Here is an 11,087-nt window from a genome sequence, read left to right on the forward strand (position 1 = left end):
CTATATTGTTATTGAAATTACTCGAGGTAATAGATTATACTGTAATAGTGTAACCAGGATAAGGGGAATAAGGAAAGGGAGAAAGTAAAGTTTGATCATGCCTTTTTGGGCGGTTATAGTAATGGAGGTAGTAGTGTGGACATGTGAAATTGTTTTGGGTATTGATTTTTCTAGTCAGATTGAGTCTATTAAGATAAAGGCTAGGTTTTGACTTATGATTAGATTTTGGTAGGGAATTATTCGGTGAATTGTAGTGGGAAAATACCCTAATATGTTAGAAAATTTGAATATATGTGATGGGGTGCTTATTTTGAGGTTGTTGGTTATAAGAGTTAAGTCTAGAGCTATTAGGAAGCCCAGGATGGTTACGCATAGAGCTAGGAGCTTTAGGTAATGGGGCATGGTCAGTTGGGGTGGTGTGGTGGGGGAAATATTATTGGTGATGAGAAATCCCGCGAGTAGGCTGCCTAGTGTTAAACGTTTTATTGGATTCAGTAAAGCTGGATTATTTTCATTAATGAGGTTGAAAAGCGGGTTGTCCTGTTAGTGCTAGAATAATAGTTCGAGTGCTGTAGCGCTTGTTAGGGAGGTGGCGATAAGAGTAGTAGATAGGGCTCAGGCATTAGTATATGACGTGTTTGCGGTTTCAATAATAAGATCTTGGAGTAGAACCTGTAAGAAAAGGTATACCTGTAAAGTGCTAGGTTACCAATGATTAGGGAAGTTGAAGTGAGGGGCATTATTTTAAATAATCCGCCTATTTTTCGAATATCCTGTTCGTTATTTAAATTGTGAATAATAGAGCCAGAGCAAATGAATAATAGGGCTTTGAAGAAGGCATGAGTGCAGATATGTAGGAATGCTAGGTGTGGTTGGTTAATGCCAATGGTAACTATCATTAACCCTAGTTGGCTTGAGGTGGAGAAGGCTACAATTTTTTTGATATCGTTTTGTGCTAGGGCGCAGATTGCTATAAATAGGGTGGTAATAGCTCCTAAGCATAATGTAAGACTTTGAATTAATATATTATTTTCTATCGGGGGTGAAAGCGAATAAGTAAAAATACTCCTGCTACTACTATAGTGCTAGAATGGAGTAAAGCTGAAACTGGAGTTGGACCCTCTATGGCGGAGGGGAGTCAGGGGTGAAGACCAAGTTGGGCTGATTTTCCTGTTGCTGCTAGAAGAAGTCCTATTAGTGGTAAAAGATTTGGGTTGGAGTCTAGGATAATATTTGCTGGAGATCTCATGAGTTATAATGGAGAAGAATCATGCTATGTTTAGGACAAAGCCGATATCACCATACGGTTATATAGAATTGCTTGGGTGGCTGCTGTGTTGGCGTCTGTTCGAGCATGTCATCAGCCGATTAGTAGAAAGGATATAATTCCAACACCTTCTCATCCGATGAGAGTTGGAAGAGGTTATTGGCGGTGATTAAAATTAATATGGTGATAAGAAAAATGAGGAGGTATTTAAAGAACTGATTGATATTTGGATCTGAGCTTATATATCATAGTGAGAACTCTATAATGCATCAGGTGATAAATAGTGCAATTGGGGTGAATATTATGGAAAAATAGTCTAGTTTAAAACTTAGTGTTAGCTCTAGGGACTGAATAGTTGTTCAATGTCAGTTTGAGATAATTATGTCCTGGTCTAATAGAATATATAGGGTTATGGGAAAGAGACTAAAGATAAAGGCAAATATTATAATTGTTTTTACGTAATTAGGATACAGGTGATTCTTGCTGGGCTTAATGAGGGTAATAATAATTGGGAGTGTTAGGTAAGTTAGTGTCAGTATAACAATGGAGGCGTGCATTTATTACTTTTATTTGGAGTTGCACCAATATTTTTGGTTCCTAAGACCAACGGATGTCTGTTATCCTTTAAAAGTTGAGATAGCCGTTTTGTTAAGTACGGGGGCATGGATTAGCAGTCCTTGCAAGCTTTCTCGGTAAATAAGGAGGGATGAGCTTCTATATTTAGATTCACAATCTAATATTTTAGTTAAATTATATTTACAAGAGGTGAAGCCTATGATATATTGGGGTTGAGGGATAGAAAGATGATGGGGAAATATGTATAAATATTAATATATTTTCTCGTGTGAAGGAGGGTTTATGTTTATAATGTGGGAGGTGAGTGTTCCTCGTTGTGTTGTAATGAATTGTGTAGAGAATAGAGGCGGTAATTAATATATTAGCCCTGTGAGTATAATGGTGACATGTGACCAGGAAAATGAAGTTGCCACTACTAATAGCTCTCCCATTAAATTAATGGTGGGGGGTAGGGCCAGATTGGTGAGGTTTGCTGCAAATCATCAGAAGGCTATTAGTGGAAGTAGAATTTGAAGTCCTCGAGAGAGCAGTATAATGCGACTGTGGGTTCGTTCATAGTTTGAATTTGCTAGGCAGAATAGTATGGATGAAGTAAGGCCATGGGCAATTATAAGGATAATAGCGCCAGTAAAGCTTCAGGGGGTTTGGGTGAGGGAGGCTATAATTACTAGGGCTATATGGCTTACGGAGGAATATGCGATAAGTGATTTTAGGTCTGTTTGTCGGAGACAGGTTGAGCTTGTTATAATTATGCCCCATAGGGATAATATGAGGAAAAAGATAGGCTATATATTCTGTCAAGGGATTAAGGATTGAGGTGAGTCGCATTATACCATAGCCACCTAGTTTTAAAAGTACTGCGGCAAGAACTATCGATCCGGCAATGGGAGCTTCAATGTGGGCTTTGGGGAGCCATAGGTGTAGACCATATAAGGGTATTTTTACTATGAAAGCTATCATGCATGCCAGTCAAGTTAGATTATGGGATCAGGTGTTTGTTAATTTTTGGGCTGTGAGTGTTAGTAACACAATGTTTAATGAGCCTATGTTATTGTATGTAAATACTAGTATAATTAGTAGGGGGAGGGAACCAGCTAATGTATAGGACAGGAAATATGTGCTTGCGTTGAGGCGTTCTGCTTGATTGCCTCATCGGGTAATAATAATTAGGGTAGGGATGAGAGTGGTTTCAAATAAGATATAGAATAGGATTAGTTCTGTGGATATAAACGTTATAATTAGAGAGATTTGTAGAAAAATTATTATGGAGAGATAAAATTTTTTTCGTAAAGGATTTTCATTATGTAAGTGGTACTGGCTTGCTATAATCGTGAGGGGTAAAAGTCAGGCGGTTAGTGTTAGAAGAGGTGTTGATAATGGGTCAGAAGATAAATAAGTCGAGTACTAGTGAGGTTGTTACTAGTTTGATTAAAAAATATGAGGGATAAGACTAATAACTAAGCTGTGTATGGTCAAGTTAATTCATAATATACTGTTTTTGGAAAATCATGTTGTTGGTAATAGCATGATTGTGGGAAGAACTATTTTTAGCATTGGAGTAAGCTTAGGTTGTGGATATAATCTAGACCATATGTATTTGAGATTGAGACTAGTAAGGCAAGACCCACTGCTGCCTCGCAAGCGGCGAATACTAGTAGAGCAATAGGTACAATATTAGCTAGGGGAAAGTGTATGTTTAAGGCTATAAGGGTACTTACGATAAATAGTGAGAGTATTATTCCTTCTAGGCATAATAAGGATATATTAGATGTGAACGTAGATTAATATGCCTAGGAGTGAGATAAGAAATGCTAATATAATATTTATATAAATAACGGGCATTTGGCTAGTATGATTATCATAATCTAATGAGTCGAAATCATTTATTTTATTTAACTACTTGCCAATGGTTCAGTCCAGTCCCTTTGATTCATTCATATGCTAGGCCCAGGGTTAGAATAATGATTAATATATTGTGATGATTTGATTTACAGGGAGGTTTGTTGTTTGGAGAGCCCATGGTAGAGGTAATAGCAGAGCAATTTCTAAGTCGAATAATAGGAAGTAATAGCGACTAGAAAAATTTTATGGAAAAAGGAATGCGGGCGGAGTTTAGTGGATCAAACCGCATTCGTAAGGGTTAGCCTTTTCTGCGTAGAGTTAAGTAAGGGTAATCAAAATATAATGATTATTAGTAGCAGGTTTAGGAAGGTATTAATTGTTAGGGCTAGTACTAGGTTTTATTATTCTTTTTTTCGAATATTATCGAAACTAGCTAATTGGAAGTCAGCTGTACTAGTTATACTAAAAGAATAGAACCTCATCAGTAAATGGAGATGTAGAGGAAGAGTCAGACGACGTCTACAAATGTCAGTAAGACACTATACAGGCTTACACACATTCTATGGCTTCTGATGCGGGCTCTTTTTTGGTTCCATATGAACTTTTTTTCAGTTCAAGAAAGAGATTCTTGGAGATCATCTCTTTGGTCTATCACCTAACTCCAGCAAGACTGAAGACAGGATGTGGTGGAGGGCCAGCAGAGACCCAACAGAATAAGGGTACCTTATTCTCTTCCTTTCTACTAAGACTATGGACTGCTTCTCCCCCAGGCAAATGGAATCTTTGTCAATCCAAGTGCGCTTGAAAAATCTCATTCTTTTTTACTTATTGTTTAGATCAGAACCTAAAATTGAAAATTTCAAGAAACTCAAGTTCTTGTACCTAAAAAGGCTTTTTTCTCTCAAGAGCTTTGGCTCTGTCTTAAGTTTCAGTGTTCTACTTTGAAACACAAAAGCTGAGCTCGACATTGATTTATTTGCTTTTTATCTGAATGATTGCTATAAGTGACACCTTTTGGGGCAGTATGTCCTAGCTGGTTAAATTGGAGTTGGGAAACACATTACATGAAAGGTAGAAAGAGGCATACTTTGCTGAATCTTTTGCAGTATCTTTTGTGTTGTTACCACAAGCTTATTTATGATAAGATGCTTTCTAACTTTCCTCGCTCACCCTCACCTCATCCCTGGACCAGCACGAAATTTATTTTATATGCGCTAGGTTTTAGCTGATTTCAATGTGACTTCCCCAGGGCAGAAGAGACAGTGGATGAAGAATCCACCTACCCAGGGGAATCAAAGATTACTCCTAGGGAATGGAGCAGACATAATTAAATGAGTTTTTTATTTCCCCAGTCTATCTAATATTCATTTTTGTATTTACTTGGAGCAAATGAATTTAAGTGAATTTTCAGTTAGAGTTAAATCAACTTATTAAAACACATTGAAGGAATTAGAAATGTAAAATCATTTCCTGCTGCAATTCATTCATCTCTAAGTCTATAACTGACTTGAATCTACGTGAAGGTCGTTGCTTAAAGGGGACAGCGGTCTTTATTCTTTCAACCTACAAACTTTTAGTTTGCATGAAGTTTTCACACCCATGAACTCAAACAAGACTGAATAGGCCTGTATGGTGAACAAAACAGAAGTAAATGCCTCCACTTGTCAGAGGAGAAAAATGTGCTCAAAAAAGTTTAATATTGTTGCCTAAGGATACTCAACCAGCAAATGCCAGTATTGAGACAGGAACAGGTCTTCAGTCCAAACTCACATAGTAGAGCTTGCCTAGGAAGCTGATCACTCTTGGACCACCTTCTCCATCACTGGACCCACACTCTGCCCTTTTTACCATTTCTGACCTCTGAGATGCTGAACCTGGGGTGCCCTTGGCATTGAACTTCAAGTTGCATTATTTTCCCACTGTTTTACCCACAATTATCTTGTCTTCATTTTTTTTTTCTTTGAGATGGAGTCTCGCTTTGTCTCCCAGGCTGGAGTGCAGTTGCATGATCTCAGCTCACTGCAAGCTCTGCCTCCCGGATTCACGCCATTCTCCTGCCTCAACCTCCCAAGTAGCTGGGACTACAGGCACCTGCCACCACACCTGGCTAATTTTTTGATATTTTTAGTAGAGACGGAGTTTCACCATGTTAGCCAGGATGGTCTCGATCTCCTGACTTCGTGATCTGCCCGCCTCGGCCTCCTAAAGTGCTGGGATTCCTGGCGTGAGCCACCTCGCTCGGCCTATCTTGTCTTGTTTTTAAAAGTATGGCTCACTCTAATTTTCTTCTGTAACTAACAATTTCATGAATAACATTTAAAAATTTAATCAATCTGATTTGTGCTAGGTGACATGGATAAAGTAAGAAGCCAGCTTTTTGTTCTCTAATATGTAGTGATAATTAGATAACAATCTACATTTCCTTCAAAGTGATTTAATTTCCATAATGTTCCAAACTTGCATATATATTTGGAGTGGTTTCATGGCCATATTCTTCTTGATGGATCTGTCTATATCTGCATGAGTACAATCTTGGTTAAATTTCTCTAATTCTTATTTAAGTGGCTAACCAGGCTGACCCCTTGATTTTTTTTTTTTTTTTTGTAGTTGTTTTAAAATTTCCTGGAACTTCCTCACTTGTATTTTTTCAGCACCAAAAATCTTATTATCCATACAAGTACTTTTTTTAAAAAAAAAAACAAATTCAATTTAACCAAAATTTAAAACTACACAAATTAACAATCCCACTCATGGAAAGACATGGTCATTTTCAGAAGACAAAGGATCCTGTGCCACAGTGAAAATACCTCAACTGTTTGCATGTTTGAGTGTGTGCTATGATTCCAGTGTATCTTTGTGCTTGATCCATTTGTCCCTCAGTGGCCTTATATCATGGTTACTGTCACATCTCCATCTTACGATGAGGACAGTGAATGTTCTCCCTTTTATTTTATGCCAAGTAAACTTTTGAAAATTTTTGTGAAAATCCAATAAATATCCTACTAGAATGCTGGTAGGGTTCATCTCACATAGTTAGATTAATGTGGGGGAAAGGAGTTCTCCCTGATGTTGAATCATACCCAAAGAAGATATATCTCATTGGGCAACTCTTCTATAAGACTCTTTAATAGATTTCTACTCTTTTCATCATGTAATTCATGCACATGTTTAGCTCATTCTTATTTCTGCATATTTTATGATTTTTGTCACTATTGTGGAGGAAATCTTTTCCTCACTATACTTTTTTGTAAAACAAAATGTATAAATATTGGCTAAGGAGAGAAAGCAAAATTATTATTTTGCAGACAATGTAATCACTTTTAAGAAAACTCAAGAGAACCTACAAAAGTATAGTATTAAAAACAATAAAACAACTAAAGCATGTGGATGATACCAAAAAATATAAAAATCAGTAGCTTCCTATAAAATAATTACTTCACCTTAAAAATTACTTTCCTGTGGAAAGGAAGTTGTATATTTATATTTCACATAAAAGCCTAATAAAAATCACAAATTTTATGTTGAAAAATGTTCCCTTCTAGTTCAGGCATTATTTGCATCTATAAAATTTTAATTGCTTCTATCAATATGTAGTGTTTTACTTATTAGGATATTTTAAAGTATTATTTTTTAAAATTGCATTATGCCCAGCAAGTCACAAAGTGCATCTGTACTCTCCTATCCTCAGTATCCTATGCAACCTCTTCCACCGGCATACAGACATGCAACCCCACAAGCAACTTGTCACCACTTCAAATGTTTGTGAGGATAGTGGAGATGAAGAACACTAGAAATTACTGTGGAGTTAGCATGACTAATGTTTAATTAAATAGGTTGTAGAAAGACCAGAAGATGTTCCACTGTTTTCCCTGGTCACAATTTATACTCCCTGTTCCAAGAATGTGTCTTCCACAGCCTCGTCCCGCTCCCACCTCCCATCGGTACGCACTAGCTCGGCAGCTTTATTTCTTCAGGCTGGAGTCTCCTTTCCTCTCTCCCACTATAGTTCGTGACCAGATGCTGTGGATGCCATCAGGGCCAGCTTCCTGGTCATACGGTCCATGTGGTGACAAAGGGTCTCTTGTTTGGAAGGGGCTCCATGCTCTGCTATAACTATCATGAACTTCTTCACGGTTTTAAAACAAGAGGCCCCACATTTTCATTTTGCACTATACCTTGCAAATGATGCCATTATGTCCTGTCCAGGATCTGATCACATCTCACTGTTGCCTCTATTGCCATCAGGTCCTGGACACCATTGCCTGTATCTTAGGGCAAAGCCCTTCAAGTGCTCTCTGCAGATGTCCTTACTCCAGCTCACTGTGAAATCTCAACCAACAGCCAGACAGAGCCTCCTAAGCCCCTATCCAGATGGTGTCACTCCTCTGCTGACCCCTCCCCGGGAGACCAGCTTATCAGAGTCAAGGCCAGGGTCATGGCTTCGGCCTCCCAGGTTCATCCTGTCAGGGCCCACAGTTCCCCCTTTCCCCAGCCCTCTTACTCACTCCTCAGTCACAGCAGGAGGATCGTTGCTGTTCCTCAAGCACACGAAGACTCTTCTGCCCAGGCCCTGGCATTGTTCACAAATCCTCCTCCCCAGGGGACCACAGGACTCCTGCACCTGCTTCCTTCCAGTGTCTTTACTCAAAAGGTGCAGTGAGGCCTACCCCAACCAAGGTCATTAAAGTATTAACGTTAGAAGGTTGTCAGCACTAGAGAGTAAAAATACAAGACCTGATTAAATGTGAATTTCAGATTAACAATAAATATTTTTAGTATAAGTATATCCCCAGTGGTTCATGGGAAATACTTATGCTAAATATATATGCAAAGTGTATGTGTGTGTGTATATATGCATAGTATACATAGTGTATATATATGTTTAGTGTATACATATATATGCCATGCATATATAAATTTAGTACAAGTATACTAAATATAAGTGACTATATGTATTTAGTAAAAGCATATTAAATATAAGTGGCATTGGACTTTATGCACAGTGGTCAGCAAAAATAGTGAAAATTATGGTATAAAGATACATATATGATATAAACATGCTACATATACATATGGTATATTAGTATATATATTTAGCTTACTTATATTAAATATATACATAGTATATATAGTGTTACATATACACAGTATATATAGTAATACATATACATAGTATATATAGTATTAAATATATAGCGTATATATAGTATTATATATACATAGTGTATATTTAGTATATACACATAGTATGTATATGTAGACTATTTATATAATAGTATAGGTAGACTAAATATATATACTAATATAAGATACATATATATCATATTCATACCATATACACTTATATTTATGTCATTTTTGTCACTATTTTCACTGACCCCTGTGCATAAAGTCCTACGCCACGTTCACCACTAGTGACCCTATAGTCCTTCCATGTATTATTTTTCAATTGGAAGTGTTGCCACCTGGAGTGCTATATATTTGACTTACTTCTCCTTTTAAAGAAATTATCTGGCTATCTCCTCTGATCGACAGCCATAGGTGGGTGAGTCACCTTCCTTCTCCCAGGTTCAGCTGGAAACCAGGGATAGTGTCTGCTCGGATGGCAACTGAAGAACACATAATTATCAACCAGGCATTCTTGGGACACCCACCATCTCCTTTGTGCCCAGAGAGATCAGGCGGATCAGCGCACAAAAGAGTGAGCAGAGGGGAGACACATGGGCAAGCCAGCCCCTTAATCTGGCTCCAGGTCCTTTCTGGGGCTGGCTGTGTACCTGCCCTGGGCCTCCCCCAAACACAGCTCTTTAATAAAAACCTCCTTTTTCCATAAGCTGACTCAAGCTGGTTAATGTTACTCACAACTAAAGAAGTCTTTTTAGCAATATCCTAGAATGAGGCATTATAGAAGCTTCTCTAATTAAGTCCCAAAAGTTCTTCCCTCAATCTGACACCAACCTCCGTGAGGTGCATCTCTTTCCTTATGCCCAGGGGATGATAACAGCTATTACTGTAGTGTTCTGTAGCTTCAGGTTTAGCGCCTGAGCTGCTCTAGAGAACTGCCGGGGTGACAAAGCAGAATTCCAGCGGTGGGGATCTGACGTCGGCACTCCCTCAAGCTCTCCATTCTAACCGCAGAGGGCTGAGAACCACTAATCTAGACAGAATTGATTGGAGGTCACACGAAGGGTGGCCGTGTTGGGCCTGGGTCCCAGGCTTCTGCACCCTGTAGCTGTATTCTATTTGGTGAAGCATCCTTGATGATAATATTCTTTTGCACTTGCAAGGCTGCCTGTTCCTATTATTGATGACTCAGTACCACTTGTGATTTTCCAAGAAGCATCTGCTTTAGTGAGGATGTTCACAGCATATGGGCCTGAGAACGCGTGTCTTCTTGCTCACAGGGCTGGATGTTCACCTTCAAGAGTCATTCACAAATCCACTTTCTTCCTATCTTTGGAATCTGTTCACTTTCTCACTTCTGCAATTTCCCTCTTTCAAGCCCTGAGCACTCCCTGGCTGTCTGTGCATTCACTTCTGTATCCCCCACCCTATCTGTGACCATCCATTTCATGTCTGCCTTCTCTGCAAGCTCTGTCAGAAAAGGGAGGCCCTCAGAGGCACTGGCGTCTCCACCTCCAGCATGCAGAACAACTCCCTGCAGAGGCTGGGGGCACCATCCCTCCCTGTGGGATGAATTAATGAGGAAATTCCTTCCTCTACCCAGGGGAGTGCCTGCCCCAGAGCACAGGTAAATTCCTGACTCCTGGGGACTCTTCTCATAGCAGGGTATGGCTTTCTCTCTCTCATGACGCTAGCAACCACTGGATCATATACACATATACACTCCACATATGCAGAGGGATTGCAGGGACCACCTTGCAGTCTGCAGTAGTCATTTCCAGGCTTGAAATGAGACCAGCCTCCGAGAACTTGAAATGGGTTATTTTGTTAGATTGTTTGTTTGTTTTCATGTTGTCTTTTCATCTGCTTCACTCTCTCACTGGAACTCTCCTCTCCTCGTACAGAGAAAATATGTTTCAAGTGACTTTGTCTGTCAGTTCCCGCTGCTCTGTGCCAGCTCTGCACAAGCTTCAGGAGCTCTGAGGCTCGCAGTGCCCTGCTCCCCTGTTTGCTAAGGGAGATGCCTTTGCCTGCCTGTAAAGTTGGTGGGGTAGTTATCCTGCTAATTACCCTGCTAACAAACACTGGGGACAAAGGAGCCAGCTGTCAGTTGGTACAGAGAGCAAAATTGAAATGGTGTGACTTGTATTCGCCCCTCAGAGACATCACTCACCTCTACCTGTTTCTGGTTGGGAGAAACAGGAAGCTTCGTCCCTGGCTGCAATCAGTCCTGTTATTTGGCCCAGAGTGAGCCAGGGCCTCCCTGCAGACAACTGCC

The 11,087-nt window shown here is 39.4% G+C and overlaps 1 long non-coding RNA gene and 1 pseudogene across 1 annotated transcript; one reads left to right on the forward strand and one right to left on the reverse strand.

Moving 5' to 3' along the window:
• On the reverse strand, positions 1-1,824 carry LOC117088223 (annotated as a pseudogene).
• Positions 1,825-1,829: 5 nt separating this feature from the next.
• LOC117088221 lies at positions 1,830-6,102 on the forward strand. Its single transcript, XR_004439079.1, has 3 exons — positions 1,830-2,896; positions 4,134-4,141; positions 6,091-6,102. It is a non-coding gene; the product is annotated as an uncharacterized LOC117088221 (long non-coding RNA).
• The last annotated feature ends 4,985 nt before the right edge of the window (positions 6,103-11,087 follow it).

This window comes from Trachypithecus francoisi, unplaced genomic scaffold, assembly GCF_009764315.1.
Source record: "Trachypithecus francoisi isolate TF-2019V2 unplaced genomic scaffold, Tfra_2.0 Contig00737, whole genome shotgun sequence".
NCBI classification, from domain to species: Eukaryota; Metazoa; Chordata; class Mammalia; order Primates; family Cercopithecidae; genus Trachypithecus; species Trachypithecus francoisi.